The 23,620-nt window shown below is 36.6% G+C and overlaps 1 long non-coding RNA gene across 1 annotated transcript; it reads right to left on the bottom strand.

Annotated features, from left to right (window-relative positions):
* Positions 1–6,559: 6,559 nt before the first annotated feature.
* Positions 6,560–23,238, bottom strand: LOC116574802. The gene is made up of 3 exons (XR_004279491.1): positions 23,108–23,238; positions 9,874–9,958; positions 6,560–6,883 (listed from the first exon to the last, which is right to left on the bottom strand). It is a non-coding gene; the product is annotated as an uncharacterized LOC116574802 (long non-coding RNA).
* Between the last annotated feature and the right edge of the window lie 382 nt (positions 23,239–23,620).

The following is a 23,620-nucleotide window of genomic DNA, read 5'->3' as shown; positions in this document are numbered from 1 at the left end:
TTGATGAAATCTTGCTTTCATGCCTTTCTGTACAATGCTCTCAATTTCTTTAGATGGAAAGATTTCCATATCTGAAATATAAGGCATTATGCCCAATACAACCCAAGCAATGCTATTGTCACAAAACATTACATGGCATCTCCTCCTCAGACATTTTAACTCCTCAGGGGAAAGCAAATGTCATAAAAATCATACCAGGCTCACAATAGTGAGAATCCAATATGGCTACCTACTCCTAGCTTCAGATTATGTTTCTATTTTGCTAACCCAAAGCCTTTTTCCAATGTTTATATTTAATAATGTGACCATTATACATAAATTAAAAAAATAACCTGGAAGCAAATATGAAAAATCAGGACACTAACAAATGAAAAATACACTGGCTGATGCTTCTGTGGTGTTAACAACTGACATGTAATTAAGCTAACTCTTAACCTAAGCATTATTATTATTATTATTATTATTATTATTATGTTTTAGTATCTATGGACTTTTTATTACTTGACATGATATGTGCCAATGTGCTATTCACATACTTCTATTTTCAGTTTCATTGTTGTCACACTTACACTATCATCTTTTCTGTTAATAATTTAATATAAAGGTAACCATGGAGAGCTTCTAACCCGCATGTCTCTGTGTATAAAAAGTTGAATGAAAATAGGTTCAGCAGTTTTGATTCCGTTTTCTGTTGTTTGGAACTCACTGAAAGTCGTGATTATTTAGTAAAACTGGCCCTTTCATAGGAATCCAACAGAGATCAAATTAGAGAAACTTCTACTTCTTATCTTACAAGTAGTAGTTACATTGAAAATCTATTCTGAAAAAAAAAAAAATCTACTGTTTAGAGTAGCCACCCTCATTAATTACTTTAGCTGGATCTTCTGGGGAACTTGCTGCTTCCCCTTGCACCCTGATGTTATGGAGACAATTTCTTTATTTAAACTTCTTGAACCAGCCTCTGCCAGTTTCACATTTTCTTCTGCAACTTCCTCACCTCTCTCCGCCTGCATAGAATTGAGGAGAGTCAGGGCCCGGCTCTGGATGAGACTTTGGCCTGCTCATCCAGAGACTGCTGTGGCTGGTTTGATCTTCCATCCAGACCACTCATTCTTTGTCCATATCGACAATAAGGCCCTTTTGCTTTCTTGTGTGTTCACTGGAGTAATACTTCTATTAATCTCCTTCAAGACCTTTTCCTTGCATTCACAACTTGGCCAACTGTTCAGTGCAAGAGGCCTACCTTCCAGCCCGTCTCAGCTTTGGACATGCTTTCCTCCTTCATTTCAATCATTTCCAGCTTTTGATTTAAAGGGAAAGACTAGGGACTCTTCCTTTCATTGAAACACTTAGCGGCTGTCCTGGGATTATTAATTGGCCCAATTTTCTTGTGTCTCATGGAACAGGGAGGCTCGAGGAGAGAGAGAGATGAGAGACTAGCCAGTGGAACAGTGACACACACACAACACTTACTAAGTTCGCTGTCCTGTTTGGGTGCAGCTGGTGGTGCCCCAAAACAATGAACAATAGTAACATCAAAGACCACTGATCACAGACAAATATAATACTAATGAAAACCATAACAAATATAATAATAATGAAAAAAATTTGAACTTTACAAGACTGTAAAATGTTATCAAAATGTAACAGAGAGACATGAAATGAGCAATGCTGTTAGGAAAAGGGCAGTGATAGACTTGTTCAGCACTAGGTTGCTACAGATCTTCCGTTTTGTAAAAAAAAAAAAAAAAAAGTACTACCTGCCAAGTGCAATAAAACAAAACACAATAGGGTGCCTGGAAGGCTCGGTAGGTTGAGTCCCTGCCTTCGGCTCATGTCATGATCCCAGTGTTCTGGGATCGAGTCCCGCATCAGGCTCCCTGCTCATTGGGGAGTTTGCTTCTTCCTCTGCCCCTCCCCTGCTCATGTGCTCAATCTTTCTTTCTCTCTTGCAAAAGTAAATGAATAATCTTTAAAAAAAAATCCTAAAACACAATAAAATGAGGAAAACAAACCATAAGAGACTCTTAATCTCGGGAACCCAACTGAGGGTAGCTGGAGGGGGGGAGGGGGGGAGGGAGAGGGTGTTGGGGGATGGGCATTGAGGAGGGCATGTGCTATGGAGAGTGCTATGAAGTGTGTAAGACTGATGATTCACAGACCTGTATCCCTGAAACAAATAATACATTATATGTTTAAAATAAAATAAAATAAATAATGAGGTATGTTATAGAACAACTAGGTTGATACACAGATGAGCCCAAGATGTACAGTTGCATCATCTGGGGCTCTGCACGTGGCTTTGTTCATGGACTATGCAGACAGAACAGAAGAGGAAGAACACAGCAACTGAAACATTGACCGCAAAGAGATTTTGAGAACTCCCAGAAACAACTAAGCAAATATTTGTGGATAGAGAGTTAGATGCTATTTTTAGTGGGTAGATAATTTTGAAACCATAGACATATGGGCTGCGTTCAAATTTTATTTTATTTTTAGCCCGATGATCTTTTAGGTGACCTGTGCCTCAGTTCAACCTTTCTTTTACCTCCGAACATAACTGGTAATCTGTCCTTATGGGATGAGAGACTCTCTTCTTGGTACGGAGATTATCCTGATTTTGCTTCAGCTGCACATTGGGACAGGTTATGCAAATAGACAACTGTTATAAATCTCAATCGCCAGGCTGACACTCTGCAAGGATGTGTGAAACTCAATTTAGCTGTTAGAAGTGATTTATTATTTATATTTCCAAATATGTATGTGTCTCTGAAAGGTCTGTTTACTGCTCGCTCCGTGAGATATACTTGTAAATGAGTAAATCGCTGATTCTACTCACGGACCTACACGATTGTCTTTCATGTTCTCATCATTAACTGGACAAAATGTGGCCGGTCACTACTGATTCAGTCAAACATTTTCCAACTTCGCACAAAGTTATAGTACTAGATTCACCTTCTTGCCTTAAAAACCCCTGCACAGGTGACATTGTGAAGCTTCTCTCTGTGATTAGTTGTCTGTTCTACTTAGACACCCAAGGAACTCTGGCACAGATGATCTGCTTTATTCCACGTGCAATCTAAACTTTGGTTTCGAGCTTCTATCCTGACTAGACTCACGAATTATATGCACACCTCCTGATGCTTTCGTATCGCAAAAGTTGTTCACAATAAAGTTGATAAACAGCTCTTTAAGTTCCATGTGCTCGATTATTTTCACCAATTCCCATGAACAGAGTGTGTATCTATTATTTTATCTGATCTATGACACCTCTGAGGAAAAAAAGAAGCCATTAACTAATGGGGCAGTAGAATAATCCCCATAAACTGGATTTATGTCCTCTTTACCTGTGATGTATGGGAACATATTACACAGATTAGTGAAAACCTCAAGAGCCTCACGTACTCTTTGTATATATGCTTATATCTAATATCAATACTTATATCTCTATCTACATCATGTATATTTCTATATCTTATACTTTGCAGATTATGCAAGGCAATCAAGGACAGTGCCTTATGTGTCTACCTGTCACCACTGTGGAATGATGTGACAGTCAGTGGCAAATAGGAGTATAGTTTTGGGGCTTATTATCTCCCTGGCTGGTATATACCAGCTATTGCCTTCTTTGGAAAATTTCTGCTGTGACCACTGCTTCTCTTTCATGCTTTACAAGATTTTTTTTGACTGATGGTGATCCAGAAAACTTTAATTAAAAAAAAAAAAAAAAAGAATTTAAAGAGGACCTCACAGAGATATCTCCTGTGCCCATTTCTAGCTATAGTTTTCACTAGTTACTAAGTGAGAAGGAGCTGGAGGTTAAATTTTATATTACCTAGTGCTGGTTACAACTGTATTATATTTGATGTGTTTACTTAATTTTTTGAAGATTTTATTTACTTATTTGAGAGAGAGAGAGAGAGAGTGAGAGAGAGCCTAAGGGGGTGGAGGGTTACAGGGAGAAGGAGCTTGATCCCAGGGGCTTGACCTCAGGACCCCAGGATCAGGACCTGAAGCAATGGGAGACGCTAAAGGACTGAGTCACCCAGGTGCCCCATTTACATTTGATTTGACCAAGAAGAAAGTTTTTTAGTGATGTTATTTAGATAGAGCATTTTTAGTAAATCTTTGTTGTCTTTTAAACAAGCAATCTGGAGTTAAATAACCCTTGAGATATTGCTAAAGAAAAATATTTAAATCAGCCGGGGCTCAAAAGACATTGACTATGTAAATTCTGATACTCACACATTATGGGGAAGAACAGTCTGCCACAAAATAGAAATACAACAAATTATTCTCTCTTTCTTACAATTGCCTTTCAATGTGGTTCTCCACAAAATTTTTTATGTTGAGAATCTGGAATATTCTGTTTGAGTAAGTACTATTCATTTAAGATAATTTTCCATGAGCTATACTACCTCTCATTGATCGTAGAAACAGGGCATCAGCTTTCCTAGAATTTAGTACCCACGATGACAGGGGTTCAGAAGAACAACTGGGTATCTAGGCAATGTGATGGGAGAAGTTTGGAATTTGAACTTGGGTTCACTTAAATTCTTTACTCTCATATGGTCATCTGCAAAATAATGATAGTAATATTGACTTTTTTTCAGAGAAAAAAGATACTGTTTAAGAAAAACCCTTCATACACACTTCCGAATGCTCCACAAATACCAGTTCTCCTTAATGTTGATTGTCACAGATCACTTTGCCAGTTTGTGTGAAATGCGCTTGTCTCCGCAGCATTGATATGAGGGAGGGTATCATGGGGACCATTGCTGTGTCTTGTCTGGGACTTCCATCCACCCTCAGCGGCCATATCTCCCAAAGCAGATGTGCTGGACTACCCCCAGAGTGATACAGTAAAGGAGAGAGGGGAGTTTATCCTCCTCTTGTGATTCTGGCATCTTTAGTTCACTTTTGCTTTGTCCGTGGATGGGGCAAAAGTCAGAAACTAGTAAACTCTGAAGACTACCCAGGTGCAATGACACATCCTTGGTAATGTCATGGACCATGTTTAGATCTCATATTTTATTCTCAAAAATGGAGTTAGTTTATTTGAACTAGCTGTTTATTTCTCTCTGCAGAAAGGATTTCTAAGACGTGTCATTTCTCTGTATCTATCTCTTTCCTTCTGTTTCCCTGACTCTGTTTGAGAGCAGAACAATGATGAATCTATTTTCTGAAAAAAAAAATCACAAATTGTGAGAAATCTCTTTGATTAGCTTTTTCTCACTGCTTTCTTTGCTTCAAGAGTTAGAATAGTCTGAAAGCAAGCTTCTTGCAATAGCTCTGGATTTAACAATTATTTCTAAGGCTCTTTGTTCAAGTGCAGCTTTGCACCATAGCAAGTTCAACTAAAAGTGCTATAAATTAAATAGGTGTTCAAATTAACGATTGAGACTCCCACAAGCTAACTTCTGAAATAATAAGAGCCCCCAAAATCCAGCCAAGAAATCAGGAAAGGACATTGGGGATGTTGTCACAATGATGGGATTTTGTCCTGACTGTGCAATATTTTAGTTCCTTTAGGAAAGGAAGGTTTTGGAAAAAGGGGCACATTAAAATCCTCAAGTCAGGTCATGGAGCCTGATAGACTTTGTCTCCCACCACATCAATGGTGGTAAGGTGTGATAAATATTTGCCCTCTGACTTCCTTGATGCCAACTTCCTTTCATTTGCCTCCTCTCCTCCTTTTTTGTTTTCTTCTAATTGCTTCACTTGACTCTCACGCAAACTCACTTGGACAAAAAGAGAGGTAAAAACAAAAAACAAAAAAGAATGTCACAGACATTAATTGAAGACGTTTAAGAGATATTTAAATAAGTTTTACCATAGAAGCTTCTTTATAATTGTTTATTAGAAAAAAGTAATTTTTCTGGGCACCTGGGTGGCTCAGTGGATTAAGCCGCTGCCTTCGGCTCGGGTCATGATCTCGGGGTCCTGGGATCAAGTCCCGCATCAGGCTCTCTGTTCAGCAGGGAGCCTGCTTCCTCCTCTCTCTCTCTCTCTCTCTGCCTACTTGTGATCTCTGTCTGTCAAATAAATAAATAAAATCTTAAAAAAAAAAAAAGAAAAGAAAAGAAAAGAAAAAAGTAATTTTTCTAAGCTTGTTTACATTTTCGCAAATTGGAATCTAGATCGTACCATGGGAGGAAATGAAATGTACCGGCCAGGATCAGAATTCTGGTCAGCTTAACTGGAAGACAAGACGCGCATCAACATTTACCACCCTTATGATGCGGAGCAAGGGATTGAGTTTACATATGGGGTGCATATTATACTTGTCACAGTCTCAAAAATTTGAACTTCCTACTTTCTATGTGGCTAATATGTTTTTAAACTGGTATGATATAATGTTGTTAATTGACGCTGACTTGAAATAATGATGTCTTACTTTGGGACAAAAGTTAATATTTTAAAACTCATTCCATAACTGGTCAGAAAACAAGACATGGTTTATTTCAGAACATCCTCTTCAGGCAAAGAGAACTTGGTTTCGGACTGGGGCCCATGAAGCCCACCTCAATGCTACGAACGAACCAGGTGGCCTTCCGAGTTCCCCTCTTGACAGGAAATCCGTGGAGTCTGATAATTGCCCTTAGCACACGAGTACCCAATACAATGTAAATACACGAATATGATTTGCCACACGAATGTGATGAAAAGAAGATAATATTGGTGCTCGTGAATACAACAGTCTGTTCTGATAGGGAGGTCAGCTCGGTATCACCTGAGTTTCCTGCCAGGCCTCATCCTCTGATGCCTCTTTTCATCCCTGCTCTTTCTCGGCTACCCAGCAGCCTCTTCTTGCTCGTTGTCATACATCTAGAGCATTCTGTGCTCTCTACACTAGTCAAGCCTCAGTCCTCGTACACATATGCTGCAATATTTGTTAGACATTTGTGTGTGTGTGTGTGTGTGTGTGTGTGTGTGTGTGAAAGAGAGAGAGAGAGAGAGAGAGAGAAATGATTAATATGCTTGGCTATACTCAGGTAAAAGCACTTAGCCAACTTACTAAAAATGAGATAAAAAGTTCTTATGTTTACGCAGCTTTATGCTTCTGGTATTTTGAAATCTATACCTGAGACCTTTTAAATAAATTTCTTTCCAAAACCACAGAACTAAATAATATTTTAGTAAATACGCTTTAGCATATATGCAACAAAGGTGCTTTCCTGTGAAATGCCTTAATGGTTCAGCTACTGCTTATCAATCAAGGAAGTATAAATAAAGCTAAATCTTTGTGTGTAATCCTCAATTTCTAGTTGCACAGATTGAATGCACACTTGTCTCTCTGGAACCCTAGAAAAAATGTTCAGTTTTTTAACTTTGATTTTAAATGGACAGCACCTGTTCTCCCTAGGGAAATATTCTCAGCAGAAAATCCGGGAGTCCTATAGTCAATAATGCAAGCAAAAAAAAATATGAGAAATGGAGAAAATATCTCCTGAATAAATACATAGGTCAAGAAAAGAATGATATACTTAGAAGCATTTTTATAGTATTTGTACATCCTCTTTTCAGGGCTGGATTTATCAGCAAAATGTCCGGCAACGCGTGACTTGGTGTGATGCTCTGGCATTCAGAGGATACAAATTTTTAAGCAAGGTTGTAAATGATATAAAATATCTCCCTTTAAATCTGAGCATATACAGTTATATCAACTCTATAGTTGTGGCACATGTTAAAGTAACTATAAACAATAATGTTTTCGACTAATAATATCTGGAATAGTTTTTTTTTTTTTATCTTGTAATAGGTAAGTTCAGATCACCCCATAACCAGAGTGTAATGAAATTGTCAACATTTTCTTCATTTCTTCTTTTCCTGACAAATGGTGTGAACATATCACCTTTTTCTCTTAATGGAAAACCTAACTGGAATATGTCAAAATGCTATTAGGTTTTTCATTTTCTTCTACAATGCAATGCTCGGGAATGCATGCAGCCTTCATCTGGGCACCACTGCGGAATATTCCTGGTCCCTGATAAAATGACTGCAAAGGAAAATCAAGCAGAATTGTTCTCTGGTTTGTATTGCTGCTCCTTTGTTACAGTCTTTCCGAGAAAGTGTGCAGGGGGATTATCGGTGCTGCAGAAATACACATGGGTTATGTTAACCAAAATGTGTTTAAAATTTTACCCAAGTAATTTTAATGTGCAAACATGTTTAATGAAAAAGCCTTCATGTCCAACACTACCTATGCATATGCTGTATTTGGGAATAAAAGAAAGAGCAGTAACATGGACTGCTTGCTATAAGTTTCAAAAGACACTTATTGCAATATTATGTAGGAAGAGGGGAAAATAAAATCAAGTGCCCTTACCCCATGGGAAATATCTGTAGTCTATTCATTGTTTAATTTATTTTGTCTTGAACTAAACCAATAATGGGATATAAAATAAATCCAAGTGAGCATACATGAGGCATAGAAGTCAGTATAGAATATGGACATTCTTGCCATCTATAAAATTTTACCTATGGATTACAATTATTAAAAAAGAAAGTAACATTTTGTTCCAATGACAATTTAACAAGAAAAAAAAAAAAAACCTTAGTAGTATTTTTGTTGACGTCCTAAGCAATTTGATTACCTGCAATAAAATAAAAGCAAGAATACTTAAAATGGAGAGAGAGATAGAGAGAGAGAGAGAGAAAGTGTGTGTGTGTGTGTGTGTGTGTGTGTATCTATACATGTATGCATAGATATTTCCTCTAGGACCTTTATATCTGAAAAAGTACTTATATGGCAGAAAGATAAAAACACAGATTTTTGAGTAATCTACACGAATGACAATGTAATTTTTAGAGAGGTGGTCTAGTGTGACCTAAGTAATCTGATCATTTAAGAAATCATGTAACTTAATGAAAAAGTAATTTAAAACTATTTTGAACTTCCCTAGGATACAGCACAGTAAAAATTACTTCGTGCGTCTTTACATCAGTCAGTTCTAAATACTTTAAACTGTTAATAAATTAAGAGACAATTGGATCTTTTCTTCAGGTCTGTTATTCTCAGCAATGCTTTAGTGATTCTTCTAGCAATGTCTGAACAGCAGTATCTTGATTTGCTCTGAATGACAGGTCCAGAGCAAGCATTTCTCCTAATGCTTGGAAAGAGCAATAAATATTTTCTTGGAGCTCTTGTTATGATTTATTTTTAAAATCCTAACTAGAGTTATGGGAAGACTTCATAGTGAAACATTTTCATTTTATTTTCACCTCAACAAAAACGAACCAGCTGTACAGTGAAACTCATTTGCAGTACAGAAATGATGCCACAATATTCAATAACTGAACTTCCTAGAACAAATGGCTATTAAGGATACACAGTACAGTCCTTTCAATCCCCAAATAATTTACTACTAAATGTGGGATGGACATTCTGAGGCCAGAACACGCATATTTATTTGTATACCCATTTCTCTTTTCCGCACCTAAATAATTTCAAAGCCAAAACCAAATATTTATGCCTCATATTTTCCTTAGGAGGACAATTTTATAAGGAAATTTATTTTCAAGTTGAAAATGAGGATTAATATCATACAAATTACATATATCCATGAGAGTGATTTGAGGGCTACTCTGCTACTGTCTTCAAATTCGGTTGATTTAAGGCACAATAGTCACTGTAGAGAAATTCGCACTCTTTATTCAGGCTCATCAGTGTGCTAAAGCTACTGTCTCGGACAGATATATTTTCAAATCAGGAAAAAATAAAATAAAATGCACCTAGAAATCAAATGTCGAGGTCATTAGCTACCACCATTTGGTCTGGCTGTAATGACATCCCAATTGCATGCATGGCAATTTACATACCATTACCCATTATGCTCTGTTCTGCAATTTGGCTTTTGGAGGTCACTGTACCTTGATTTACTTTGTTAAAAGAGAGCATTTTCTAAGCATCAAAGTCATGCTGTTTCAGGGCCCACTATATCTCTGCTGGCAGTTCCTGTGAAAACAAGGTGCAATGACAAATTGAACTGGAAATCCTGAAATTTTAACCATTAAAAAAAATCTTTAGAAAAATCTCACACTATTCTATTTTAAGCAAATCAAAGGACAAGAAAGCTAAATCAGAAACCGGTGTCCGTACGTTTCACCCTTTGGTGCATTTTGCAGCTCTGACATAGATTTCTTTGGCTTTCTTATTTGTGTGGCATTTATTTGTTTTGTTTTTAATTATAGGTGTGAAGTAGCTGCCTCACTGATTCATTTACTTCAGCATTAGCTGCTCATGGTAGATGCTCAATCCACTAGATATCTGTCACAATTTTGGATTGGATACCCATTATCGAGATTGATAGCAGTTATCAAACCTCAAAATACGTGTGTGTTCTCTTTTAAATATTAGCTGTCAGTGTGTGATAAGTTGTGTTGGGTTGTATGGAGCAGGGTTGCACATATGACACAGGGAGGCTTAGTTTTAAAGACGAACACACTTTATAGCTGAAAATCCATGACAAAAGAGAAAGGCAGGCAGAATGCCAACGTGGGTAGAAGACAAACACCAGGGTTCAGTAACCATTCCAGATAAAGGAAAACAATTTGACCTTCCTACTTTGGTCTTATAAAATGATTTGTTTTAACTTTTAGCTTTAAAAAGGCTAAAAAAGAGAAAGAGCATGAAATGGCTCTTGTGCAGGGGGGATCGTGAGCTTTATTAGAAGGGCTCGGGGAGGTGGGTCTGCCAAAAAAGTATGAAATTCTTGAAATATGTATTCTGTGTAATGCCCGGTTTCATGAAAATATGAAAAATATTTCCATCTTCAAGACTTAATTGAAATTGGGAGGAAGCACTTGGGGAACACATTTTTAAAAAGGACCTTCGTTTTTGAGCAGGGTCTTGGCTGTCATGGACTTAACATGTTTATGTTGAGCACAGCCTATCAGCTTAGCAGAGGTCCACAGCGGCGTAGCAAAGCACCAGGTTATTTATTTTGTCTTAGCAACTTGATTTTGCCCACTCCTGAATGGTTTTAAGTATTTTGCTTACATATTTTTCTGCAGAAATTTGTGCATTAATTCTATCTAATTGGCTATTCTATAGACTTTATGGTATCCTGGCCGAAGAGACGTTTGTAATAAGGAATCCCAGGCACAGCATTGCCTCTTTAATGGGTCATTTAAAAGTATATAATTGTCCCTTTGTCCATACAGTCGAACAAATATGCTCTTCTTCTGACAAAGGGTTACTGCTAATTTTATTACCATTGTGTTTTATCGCTCCAAAATATTCTCGCGAAGAGTTCACTCATAACCAAGTAAATGCAGTGTTTTAATTAAGCGGAAACTTGAAAAGGAAGGTTTCTGCGGAGAGGTTCAATTGCTTCCCACAACCTTTATGAAAAGGGCAGGGTGTTAAAACAAACCTCCCACTTTTATTTTCAAAGGAGAAAAAAAAAATCAGAGCTAAAGATAATCTCTCCATTAGTATTATTAATAGTGTCCGGCTTTCCTGACATGCTTGAGAAGCAGACAGACTGGTCGTGAGCATCCCATTTACAAGCACTGTCACAGCTCCTGAAGGCTCTGGTGAAAGCTGGGAAGTGTGTTAACAGTAACTGCGAACGGCCTTTGGGGAACAATAGGCTTACCTGAGACTGTGCCTGGCTTTTCAAAATACAAGTTGCTATATTGTACTCCATACCCACGTTAGTGAGCACGCCGTACTTGACCCAGCATCGTTCTGAGAAGGACCATTTCCAATTCTAAACTTGGCTCTCCTCCCCTTTGGACCGTCTGATTTGAGCATGATAGCATCTACCCACAGAGCAGGGATTCCAGCGTACCGGGTCAATATTTCTTGCGCCGGGACCTGGTTACTCGGACTCCTGGGGATCAGTTTTGCATTGTCTCCCCAATATTTGACTTTTTAGTTCTGTCCCATCTTCTAGCATTTTGGTGACAGAAGTAATTATCTAATAAAACTCACGGTATTAAGCTAATGGCTGTAGACGATCCTAAGATTTTCAGAACAACCGTGTCACGAAACTCTTCAAGCATAGCAGAAGCGCTCAGTGAGGACAATGCAAAATTCTTACAGAAAATGGCTGTAACTAGGATATAATTTCTGTTTCACTGTTCTGTTTTGTAATTAATCTGCTCTATGTTGCCGGTGTCATTGAATAAAATACCTTGTAATGGCAGTTTCTCTATGCAGGCTGGCCAAGGGAATGGGCTAAATTTACATGACTGTATTTTGTTTCAACAGAGCAGTGGCAGCAGCATAATCAGTTTGAATAAGTAATCAGCTCGGATATTGTTTCGAGATTTGCTTTTTCCTTAGGTCAAGTAAGTCCCTAACTGACATACTTTTATAGAATTAGGCAAGGACTAACTGAGTTTGGCATCTAATCTGTTTTAGCCAGTAGTTCATTTTATCTATTGTCTCCATCCATTGGGAGTCCACGCTGCCCATCGTACAAACAATGTGTGCTCTCTTTCTTTGTAGAAATGGTGTAAATTTTTGTTTCCAAGACAGACTATGAAACAAAATATCTCATAGAGCCACAAGAAAAAAAAATATACAACAGCAGAACTGCTAAGGAGAGGAGAGATGTCCAGAAACAAGACAGATACATACATATATCCATACAAACACTAGAGTGACACAAACACAAAAAAATCCGTTCTAATTTTAGAGGAGGTGGGCAGCACTCTTTGAAACCTCTCTTGTTATTTGCAGAGGAACACTTAATGTACATTATGGTGCTCATGAAGAACATGTTTGGCCCTGTAAGATTTTTAAATCCTTATGATAGAAAGTCACTTTATAATGGGATGTTTCTTACTGGATAGCTTTCTATTTAGGTATCTTTCTGTTTAGAGACTCTCCCTGCGTAGGAATATCACAGCCCCATATACAAGCCAACTGACCTGTGGATTCTCATATTAAATATGGCATTGCCATCTTGAAACAGAGGATGCAAAAAAAATAAGGAATATTAACCCACTATTACAGCTGTTAACACGTAATACACATTTACAAAATAGAAGGTAACAGAGAAAAGGAGCATGAATTGTTTTTCTTGATAAATTTGAGAGGGTCAAGAAAAATTTCAAAATATTTTACAATTATTTTAATCCGGGAAGAAAATTTTCTCAAGTTATTAGAACCTAAACTGATAAAATCCCATCGGCACCGCCGCATCTGCTTACACAAATGTACGTGTTTACATGTTTTGGGTGTGGGGACATGTGTACATTGATGCACACACTCACATACATATCACTGTAATGACTTTTCTTCTTCCATTAATTAAATTTGATACGTAAAATACAAATAAGAAATGATAACGAACTCGTCCCTACTTATGATAGAAAGGAATATAAAATAAATATAACATTATCTTGGCATTTGTGTCTACTGTGGCTTCTTAGCCTAAAAGGAGTCCAGAGATATAATATGGTTTCATCTGTTGTTATTTCCTCCCACCGAGCAGCTCCCTCCAACTCTCGGCTCTGAAGCTCAGGGAAAGTAAAGCACAGCAGCTGAATTTCACCTCCTCACCCTGCACCTGACTCTTGGATAAAGATAACAGTTCTGGTCCCTGTTGCTTTCAGGTCTTTCCTTGAGATGACTTAATTCATCACAAACGGAGTCAGCAATAAAGAATAAGGTTGAAGCTTGTGCTTTAGCATGAACATAAACTGTGCTTTTATACAGATTCAAATTCCCATCTAGTTGGAGGAAATATTCATGACTAATATTAAACTAAGCCCAGAATTAGGCAAAATGCAACAGACATATATTGAAGTGAGCATTTTATTATGTGCCATGTCAGTCAGATTAAAGAAAAGAGTGCATGACACCAACAGGATATTGCATGTATATCAAGCAATCTATTTATACGTGACAGGGAGGGTTTGATTTCTGGAAAGAGTGACAATCCAATGAAATAACAGCTTGCCTTCAAAATTACTGTAGTATAGATGTACATCTTTTAAGATGGAATTTTAAATCACAATTAACAAAATGTAGATGAATACGCTTAGGAATGAATAGTGACATACAGAAGAAAAGGGGCTGGAGAAATCTATATAAATGCAAAGGCTTCTCAAGCCCTCTGTGCCAGTGTCCAGCACAGAATACCAGAGGAAACATCCCATATCCCTTAACAGTCTAAGAGCAGGACGTTTCACACAAGTTAATATTTTTCTGCAACCCGAACAGAAAAGGGTGTGGTTATAGGAGGTGGTCACCCACTGGGACAAACTAGGACATAAAGTATAAATACTACTCTGTTATTAGCAACAGATGATCAGGAAATGATTATATTCCTAAAACTCAGGTCAGCTCTATTCTTTATATTGATGCTTTTTCAAGCAAAATTTTAAATTTCGCTCTCTAAGTAGCCTGCTTCTGTGTCTTTAGTGCGTTCCCTCATTTACTAAGGGATAAGGACAGAAAGAAGGCTGACTGTTGGGCTAAAACAGCATAATTACTCTTTGTCTTTCATGGAGGTGGCCTTTGGAAAGACAGAAGGGGAGAGAGAAAGAAAAAGACAGAGAGACTAAAGTTGAAACCACTAACTTCATTACCAGCAAAGATAAAGTGCAGTGAGACAGAAATTCTTTGAGTTCACAATCATTACACTTGGATGCTCTTACCAGGTTCTGGGATAAGAGGAAAGAACAATCAATGGTCAATTGACTTTATTTCCTTTTCTTAAATTATAATTTGTATGACTTTTACATGTTTCTAGGATTACCTGAGCAAACCACACAGAGACCACCTGACAAGCAGTCTATAAAGTATGTGCAATGAGAAAAACAGGTTGGATGTGATGCTCTGCGAGCTGGGTTCTCATAGCCGCAGCGGGGAGCGCTCTGACAGAAGCTCCTCTCTTTCATTTCCAGAGATTTAGGCAATATCCAAGTGGTGCATGTGGGGGAGCTACAGGACAGAGGCAATCAGAGCTGGCTTTGTACATCAATAATGGCAAACTGTATTTTCTCATAACCTTTCCTTCTTTGTTCAAAAGGGGACTTCCATTTTAAACTGTAATCTGTGACTTTTGAAACGGACATTAAGGAATCTTGCCGACAAATACTTCTGGCTGATTTTCTTTCTCTGTCCCTCTTGCTGGTTTAAAAGAAAATCATCATGGCTGTCTTATGTGCAGGTGAAAGGTACCAGACTTTCAAGAGACAATTAAGCTCCCCTCTACCTTAAGATTTCTGATGGGATTAAGTTTTTAGGAAGTGTTAATCAGCGTGGGACACTAATATGACAGTTCAGGGGATATTGGCCCTACATACTCAGATCAAGTCATTTCCACAATACTCGGACTAGAATCTTGGTTTGAATGTTTTCCACTTCCAATTTCAATCTCCATTGTACTTAATTATCCACAACTTCTGAATGCATTCCTAATGCCATCTTAATCATAAATGGACATTTGATGGTGTAACAACGACAACAAATGATGACTTAGGAACTATAAAACTCATACCGTACAGAGTATGGTAAAGGTGATTTGCTATATGTAATTGATCATTATAGCACGGTCTTGACAATCTCAAGGTAGAAAATTTAATGATGCTTGATTGGAAATGACTCTCTCTCTCTTTCTCTCTCTCTTCCCCTTGAAAGTGAGACTTTTTAGCAGTGTTGTTGGCAGATATGTAGCACACTGGCTAAATGTTACAGAAAAGTATCCTTTCCCTGGAAAGGTAGTGCAGTTGGCCCCTGTATGATGCAAAACCCATGATTTAAAAAAATATATATATATACATATATATGTATCTTGTTTGAATACCTCCTATTAGGCAGCCTCAAATAATCCTCAACCCTTTGGGAGAATACTGAGAATCTGAATCTTTAGAACACATGAAAAGCACGGATGGGGGGAAGGAGAGGCGATAAACGGCAGTATTCTTTAAGGTGTAGTTATAAATTGGGCTCCAATATTTTCTTTTAGGTAGGTTTACAATTTGCAAGGCCATGTGCCACGGACAGAATTTAAGTGCATCTGGCATGTGAACCTTCAAAAAAAAGGCAGAAGTTGGTAAGTCATCTGGTGAAGCGATTTTATTATACCACACCTCCAATTAAGCGCACAGCAAACCTCTCAGTAAGACGCAGAAGAGTGGCTGTTTTTTGTTTTGTTTTGTTTTGTTTTGTTTTTTTAGAACATTAGAAGGCCTTGGCTATTTGGAGAGGAGAGATCATTCTGATTGGCTCATAAAACTAAATGCCTATCTAAAGATAATGATTGTGAAAAAACATCGTGGTCAGTCTACATTTTAATAACTCAGTTAATTTGAGGACCATGCAATCCAGTTCTAACTACGTTCTAACTACATCATTTTTGATGATATTGGCACCAACTTCCTCATACGTCCTGTTGTACATAGAGGTTTTCCTGAGCCCCATCCAGTCTATCGACTTCTCTATATGTTGAAGGCTGTCTTCTGAAAAAGCTCTTAGTGTTTGTGGTTCTGCTCTATACTTCTCCAGATGTAAGAAGCCTTTACTCAGATAATACTCTACATCTGATACATTTCCTTCCTTAGGTGCAGGGAGAAGGGGTAAATGCTCGCATGTATTACCTCAGGAGCAACAGCAAAAATTCGTATTTGATCTAAACGCATTCTGTTTCTTAAATAATGTGAGGAAACAGAGTCATTGGGCCATAATAATATATAATAACTAATATGAAGAAAAGAAAGGCATTTTACTGACATGGCAATTTAGGCTTAGACTAGTGATACCTAAACTAGCAAGAAATATGGAAAATTCAGCTGTTTTTTTTTTTTTTTTTTCCCCCTCACCTACCCTAATGTTTTATTTGGGATATATTTTCTTCATTAATTATATCAAAGTTATTTCATTTGGTACTAACTTTGCAATGTTTGTAACTCCTTGGGAAGCCTTCAGACAATAAATAACTAGACTCAAAAGAGAAATGGAACACTGGAGGAATGTCAGTTTGTATTCACCTTCAAAAATCATCTCCTCAATTCTCGTTCCATGGGAAGTGCTTCACCAATTGTTCAGTAAATGAATGAGTAAATGAGTAACCACACAAATGGGCAGACACAGAAATTTGAATGTGCAGTTGCAAAAGGGTAAAATAAAAAGCCAAAATTGAACTTGGAATCATGATAAAGATTGAATGAATATTTAAAATTATTATAAAATTATTATTACTATTAAAATTAATTATTACTATTTTAAAAATACATCCAGAGTATGCTAGACTGAGTGTTTTCAGGAATGTTCCTGAAGAGTTTCAGTGAAGCTCCGTCCGTTGCTGTTCTTCTGCAGACACCCTGTGTTTGACTGTAGTGATGGTGTAAAGCCATGGAGGGTCTGCTTTTGAACATCCAGTCCCTTCTGTGCCTCACTTCTTTTCCCAAGCTACATTATTCCTTCTTACTTCTCTATTTACCCATTGTCTCTTGGTTGGCATTTTTCTTGCCTCCTTGAGTCCATGACCACTGGTTCACAATACTCAGACAACCTCCCAAATCCCACAAGACTCAAGGCATATGTTTCTGCTACAATATTTCAGGAAGAGATTGTACATGCCATTCTGCTTAGCCCATGTTTTATTCATTTCTTTAACAAACTATTTAGCACTGTGCCTGATGGAAAAGGGCAATCAGTACATTTGGTGACTAACTCTAGACTGGGGCATATAGATAACAGATAAAAAACCATCCTGATGATATGAGTATACGTTAAATTATCTGGGATGGAACAGAATAGATATTAAGCTAGAAAGCAAACATTAAAAATACATTAAGGACAGATAGCAACACTTACATTTGATAAGGACAGACACATAAAAACAAAAGTGTAGGGGCGCCTGGGTGGCTCAGTGGGTTAAAGCCTCTGCCTTCGGCTCAGGTCATGATCCCAGGGTTCTGGGATCGAGCCCCGCATGGGGCTCTCTGCTCAGCAGGGACCCTGCTTCCTCCTCTCTCTCTGCCTGCCTCTCTGCCTACTTGTAATCTCTGTCTGTCAAATAAATAAATAAAATCTTTAAAAACAAAACAAAACAAAACAAAACAAGAAAAAAAACAAAAGTGTAGAAATTACTCATAAGGATGTGACTTTCAGATATTTAGTAAATGTATGTATGCAATAATTACTTTCTCAGTTTAAAGCCTTTTGAGCTAGTCTCCCAAATGAGCTGCATATGTTCACCTACCAAGGGTACTCTTGCTGCTTGAAAACACTTAGAGGTTAAATAAATCTTTTTGTTTTGTTGTGTTGTTTTTTGTTGTGCTTGCAAAAAATGTAACCCTTCCCATTTATAACTTTTGAAGTTAATTAATTTTTACTATGGTCTGGCATATGATTTGTTTTATAAATGTTTATGAACACTTAGGAGGGTTTGCAGATTAAAAAGTTTGATATATATATGTGTTATACCTTAACAATTACATCATTCATTTCTGTCTTTAATTATATTTTGTCCATTCAGTCTACTAGAAAGTGAGCACATGATATAAAAATTCTCCCATAAAATTTTTACTTATATAATTTCTCCTAGTATTCCCCTATTTTGTAACAGTGATGCAGTGGTACTTAGCACATATAAGTTCAATGCTATCATATTCTATACAAATTATAGGCATTAAGTGTTCATCCGCAGAAAATAACCTTCTTGTTCCATTAATTCTTTGGACCTGAAATTTTACTATCCCTTACACCTTGCTTTAATTTTACCTTAGTTTGACATATCTCTTACCATTGTCATTTTTAAGTCTTTTTATTTTATTTTAGATGCTTAAATCGGTATATATTTAGATTTTGATTGATTTCACTTATTACCATATATTTGGATTGGGCTGTATCACTTTTATCTTTTTTATTTTTGTTCTATGTTTCCATTTTAAGTGGCTCCTTGACATTTTGTTTTCTGGATTTTATTAATTTAATTTTTACTTTCTACATTAAATCTAAATATATGCTTAGTGACTCAGCCTACTGGCAATTACTTTTCCTTATTTTTTAAAGATTTATTTATTTATTTGAGAACGAGAGAAAGAGAAGGATTATAAGCTGGGGGAGAGACAAGGAAGAGGGAGAGAATGTCAAGCAGACTCCTCACTAGATCTCACAATCTTGAGATCATGACCTGAGCTGAAATCAACAGTTGGATGCTTAACCGACTGGCCACCTAGGAGGCCCTGGCAATTACTTTTCTATGTATTCAAAACAGACTTAGAGTCTCACACATCTAAACTTGATGACAAAACAAAACAAAGAGCAATGGACTGATTCCACATCAATGTAATATGGACTTTTAATCAAGAAGGATTATATCTTCTTGGAGTCTGTTAATTAACATGTTCAAGTGTACACTGGTCATATGGGTGGTTTCACTCTCTTCTTTCCCCATTATTCTTTATCCTTTTACCTTGTTTTGTCTAAGAAACCAGAGGCACACACAGATTTCAGCCAGGACTATGTGACTGTGTCTAGAAGCATAGGATTCTGGTTTATTTCATTCTTGAACTGTTATTCCCGCCACTGCTTTTTGCCATCACAAGGTGTTGCTGATGAATACTAGAATGGTACTGTCTCCTAAGATCACTGCTATTTGTTCTATTTGTCTCCAAGGTAGTAAAGATCAGCTCATCTGCACTGAAGGAAGCCCCTTCTGAAGGATGTCAAATCTACAGTGATTCCATGATCTCATCTCAAATGTTCTACCAGTATCCTATTTGCATGGAAAAGGTAGAGCCCTTCTCTACTGCAAATTTTCTCCAGCAAAAGCATTTTATTGTATGTTTGACTACTGTTTCCAATACTTTTTCCTTAATTTTGGGGGGGGGGTTCTTAGTGTTCATAGTTGAGTTTCTGTTTTTTGGATAAGGCCCTTTCTTTGTGTTCTATTTTTAGATAGACTTCATATTTTATAGCAGTTTCAAGATCACAGCAATACTGAGCAGAAAATAAGAGATTTCTCATCTATCCTCTTCCTCCACACATGCGGAGCTGCTGTTGTTATTAACATCCCCCACCAGGGAAGTACAGTGGTTAAAACTGATGAACCTATATTGATGCATCATAATCATCCAAAGTTCATAGTTTATTTAATTCTTGGGGTTGTTCATCCTATGAGTTTTGACAAATGTGTAATGATATGTTTCCATCATTATAGTTTCATACAGAACAGTTTCACGCACTAAAAATCACCTGTTCTCTGTGTAACCATCTCTCCTTCTCAACACCTAAAAAGACTTTTTACTTGTCTCTTTCTGAATTTTCCTTTTCCAAAATGCTATATATTTGGAATCATATAATATGTAAAATTTTCAGGTTTTCTTCCTTCATTTAGCAATATACATTTAAGTTTCTTCCATGTCTCTTCATGACTTTATAGCACTGAATATTTCATTGTCTGGATATTCTACCATTTATTTATACATTCACCTAATGAAGGACATCTTTGCAGATTCCAGTTTTGACAATTACGAATACAGCTGCTATAACATCTGTGTGGCAGTTTTTATGTGGACATAATTTTCCAACTCCTTTGGGTAAATACCAAGGGGCATGAATGCTGGATTGTGTGGTAAAAGTGTATTTAGTTTTATAAGAAACTGGCAAACTATGTTCCAAAATGGCCATTCTATTTTTCATTTTCACCAACAATGAATGAGAGTTTTTGTTGCAGCTCCTCACCAGGATATGGTATTACCAGTGTTCTAGATTTTTGCTATTCTTTTTTTTTTTTTAAAGATTTTATTTATTTATTTGACAGAGAGAAATCACTAGTAGATGGAGAGGCAGGCAGAGAGAGAGAAAGAAGCAGGCTCCCTGCTGAGCAGAGAGCCCGATGCGGGACTCGATCCCAGGACCCCGAGATCATGACCTGAGCCGAAGGCAGCAGCTTAACCCACTGAGCCACCCAGGCGCCCCTAGATTTTTGCTATTCTAAATGGCTGTGTAGTGCTATCTCACTATTGTTTTAATTTGCATACCCCTGATGACATATGACATGGAGTATCTTTTCATATGCTTATAATTTGTCATCTATACATCTTTTGTGAAGTGTATGAATTAAGGCTTTGGCTCATTTTCTAATTATGTTGTTTATTTTCTTATTCTCAAGTTTTAGGAGCAGTTCTTTATACATTCATTAATAGATATAGGCTTATTTAGATTGTCTATTTCTTGTCCTATGAGACTGAGTAGATTGTGCCTTTCAAAGAATCAGTCTATTTCACCTAGTTATGAATTTTGTGAACATAGAGTTGTTCACACTATTTCTTAATCATCCTTTTAATGTCCATGGGATCTGTAGTGATGACCCCTCTGTCATTACTGATATGAATAATATATATTCTTGCTCTTTTTTTTCTTAGCCTCTCTAGGGCATTATCAGTTTCTTTCATCTTTTCAAAGAACCAGCTTTTTGTTTATTTGAATTTCTCTATTGATTTCCTATTTTTAATTTTATTGATTTCTGCTATAATTTTTATTATATTTTTCTTCTCCTTGCTTTGGATTTAATTTGCCTCCCCCTCACCCTTCCTAGCTGCCTATGGTGGGATATTAGGTTATAGACTTTAAACCTTTCTTTTTAGAAATATGCATTCAATGCTATTAATTTTCCTCTAAGCACTGCTTTTGTACATCCCACAAATTTTTACAAGTTGTGTTTTCATTTTCATTTAGTTTGAAATATTTTTAGATTTTTCTTGAGGTTTCTCTTTGATCCATGTGGTGTTTAGAAGTTTGGTTTTTACTCTCCAAGTATTTGGGGATTTTCCAGCTATCTTTCTGTTATTTATTTCTGAGAGCAGACATTGTATGATTTATGTTTTTCTAATATTGTTAAAGTTTGTTAAGAATGTAATCTATCTTGTTGAATATTTCATGTTAGCTTAGGAAGAATATGTATTCTGCTGTTGTTGGATAAAGTAGTCTATAGATATCCATTAGATCAAGTTGATTGATGGTATTGTTGAGTTCAACTATATCCTTACTGATTTTCTGTCTGCTGGTCTGTACATTTCTGATAGAGGGATGCTGAAGAAGTCTCCAACTGTAATAGGAGATTCATCTATTTCTTCTCACAGTTCTATCAGTTTTGCCTCATGTATTTTGATACTCTGTTGTTAGGCACATGTACACTAAGGATAATGTGTCTTCTGAAGAATTGACCCCTTTATCATCATGTAATGCTGTTCTTCATCCCTGATATCTTTTTTACTCTGAAGTCTGCTCTTTCCAAAATTAATATAGATACTACTAATTTCTTTAGATTACTATTAGCATGCTATATCTTTCTTCATACATTTACTTTTAATCTATATGTCTCTGTATTTAAAGTGGGTTTCTCATAGATAGCATATAGTTTGATACTTTTTTTTTAAAGATTTTATTTATTTATTTGACAGATCTCAAGTAGGCAGAAGGCAGGCAGAGAGAGGGGGAAGCAGGCTCCCTGCTGAGCAGAGAGCCTGATGCGGGGCTCAATCCCAGGACCCTGGGATCATGACCTGAGCCGAAGGCAGAGGCTTTAACCCACTGAGCCACCCAGGTGCCCCGATACTTGTTTTTTGATCCACTCTGACAATCTTTGTCTTTTAATTTGCATATTTAAACCACTGATACTCATGATTTTTATATATTTAAGTTAATATTTATCATGTTATTATTCTCTATTTGTAAACCGTTGGAATTCAAAATGATTTTTATATATTTGGATTAATATTATTATTCTCTTTGTTGCCCCAGTTCTTTGTTTTTCTGCTTTTTGTGATTTTATTTAAACATTTAATGCTATTCCTTTTTCTCTCCTTCTTTGGCATTCAGTTATACTTCTTTTTTTACTCTTTTTAGCAGTTGCCCAAGTTCATTTCAAATAATAGTATACCACTTACAGGTAATGTGAATACTTTATAATAACAAAATGGTTCTAATTCTTTTCCCCAGCCTCATGTATTTTTACTGCCATTAATTTCAATTACATGTGAACATACATAAACATATAAATAAACAAATATAAAATATACATAAGCATAGATAATTATTAATAGTTTTGCAATTCTTATTTTGAAGAAACTGTTGCTTGTTATATTAATATGGAACAAGAAAAATAAAATATTTTATTTTAACTTCACTTACTCCTTCTCTTATGCCCTTCCTTTCTTTATGTAGATCCATATTTCTGATACTATAGCAGCACTGAATATACCTTCAGTTTCAAGGATCTCATCTGTATTTTCACTATTATGTATCCAGCCCATAGAACATTCTCTAAGTCTAGGAGGCACTTAATAAACATTTTTGTTAAAATGAAAAAGAAAGTAAATGAACATTCTGTAGAATGTTGCCTTTATTGCAAATGTCACACTTATATCACTGTCACGGAACAGAAGAACAAGATGGATGCCTATGTGTTCCAAGGTACTGATGCTGTTAGCATCAAGTAACATTTAATGAAATTGAAGGGAATGATTACTAAATGTTCTTTTACCCTGAAACTATGTGGCAAGTTTGCATTCTAAAATATATGATTGCTAAAGACTGGCCACAGTTAAGCAATCACAGGAAGAGTTTTAAGACATTATTAAACTTACAGTTCCTTTTAAAAAGCCAATCTCCAGCACCCACAGGGATTTTAACCTCCTCGCAAAC

Source organism: Mustela erminea, chromosome 16 (genome assembly GCF_009829155.1).
Source record: "Mustela erminea isolate mMusErm1 chromosome 16, mMusErm1.Pri, whole genome shotgun sequence".
Lineage (NCBI taxonomy): Eukaryota > Metazoa > Chordata > Mammalia > Carnivora > Mustelidae > Mustela > Mustela erminea.
Note: the sequence above shows the minus strand (reverse complement) of the source record. Positions and strands in the feature narration are given on the sequence as shown.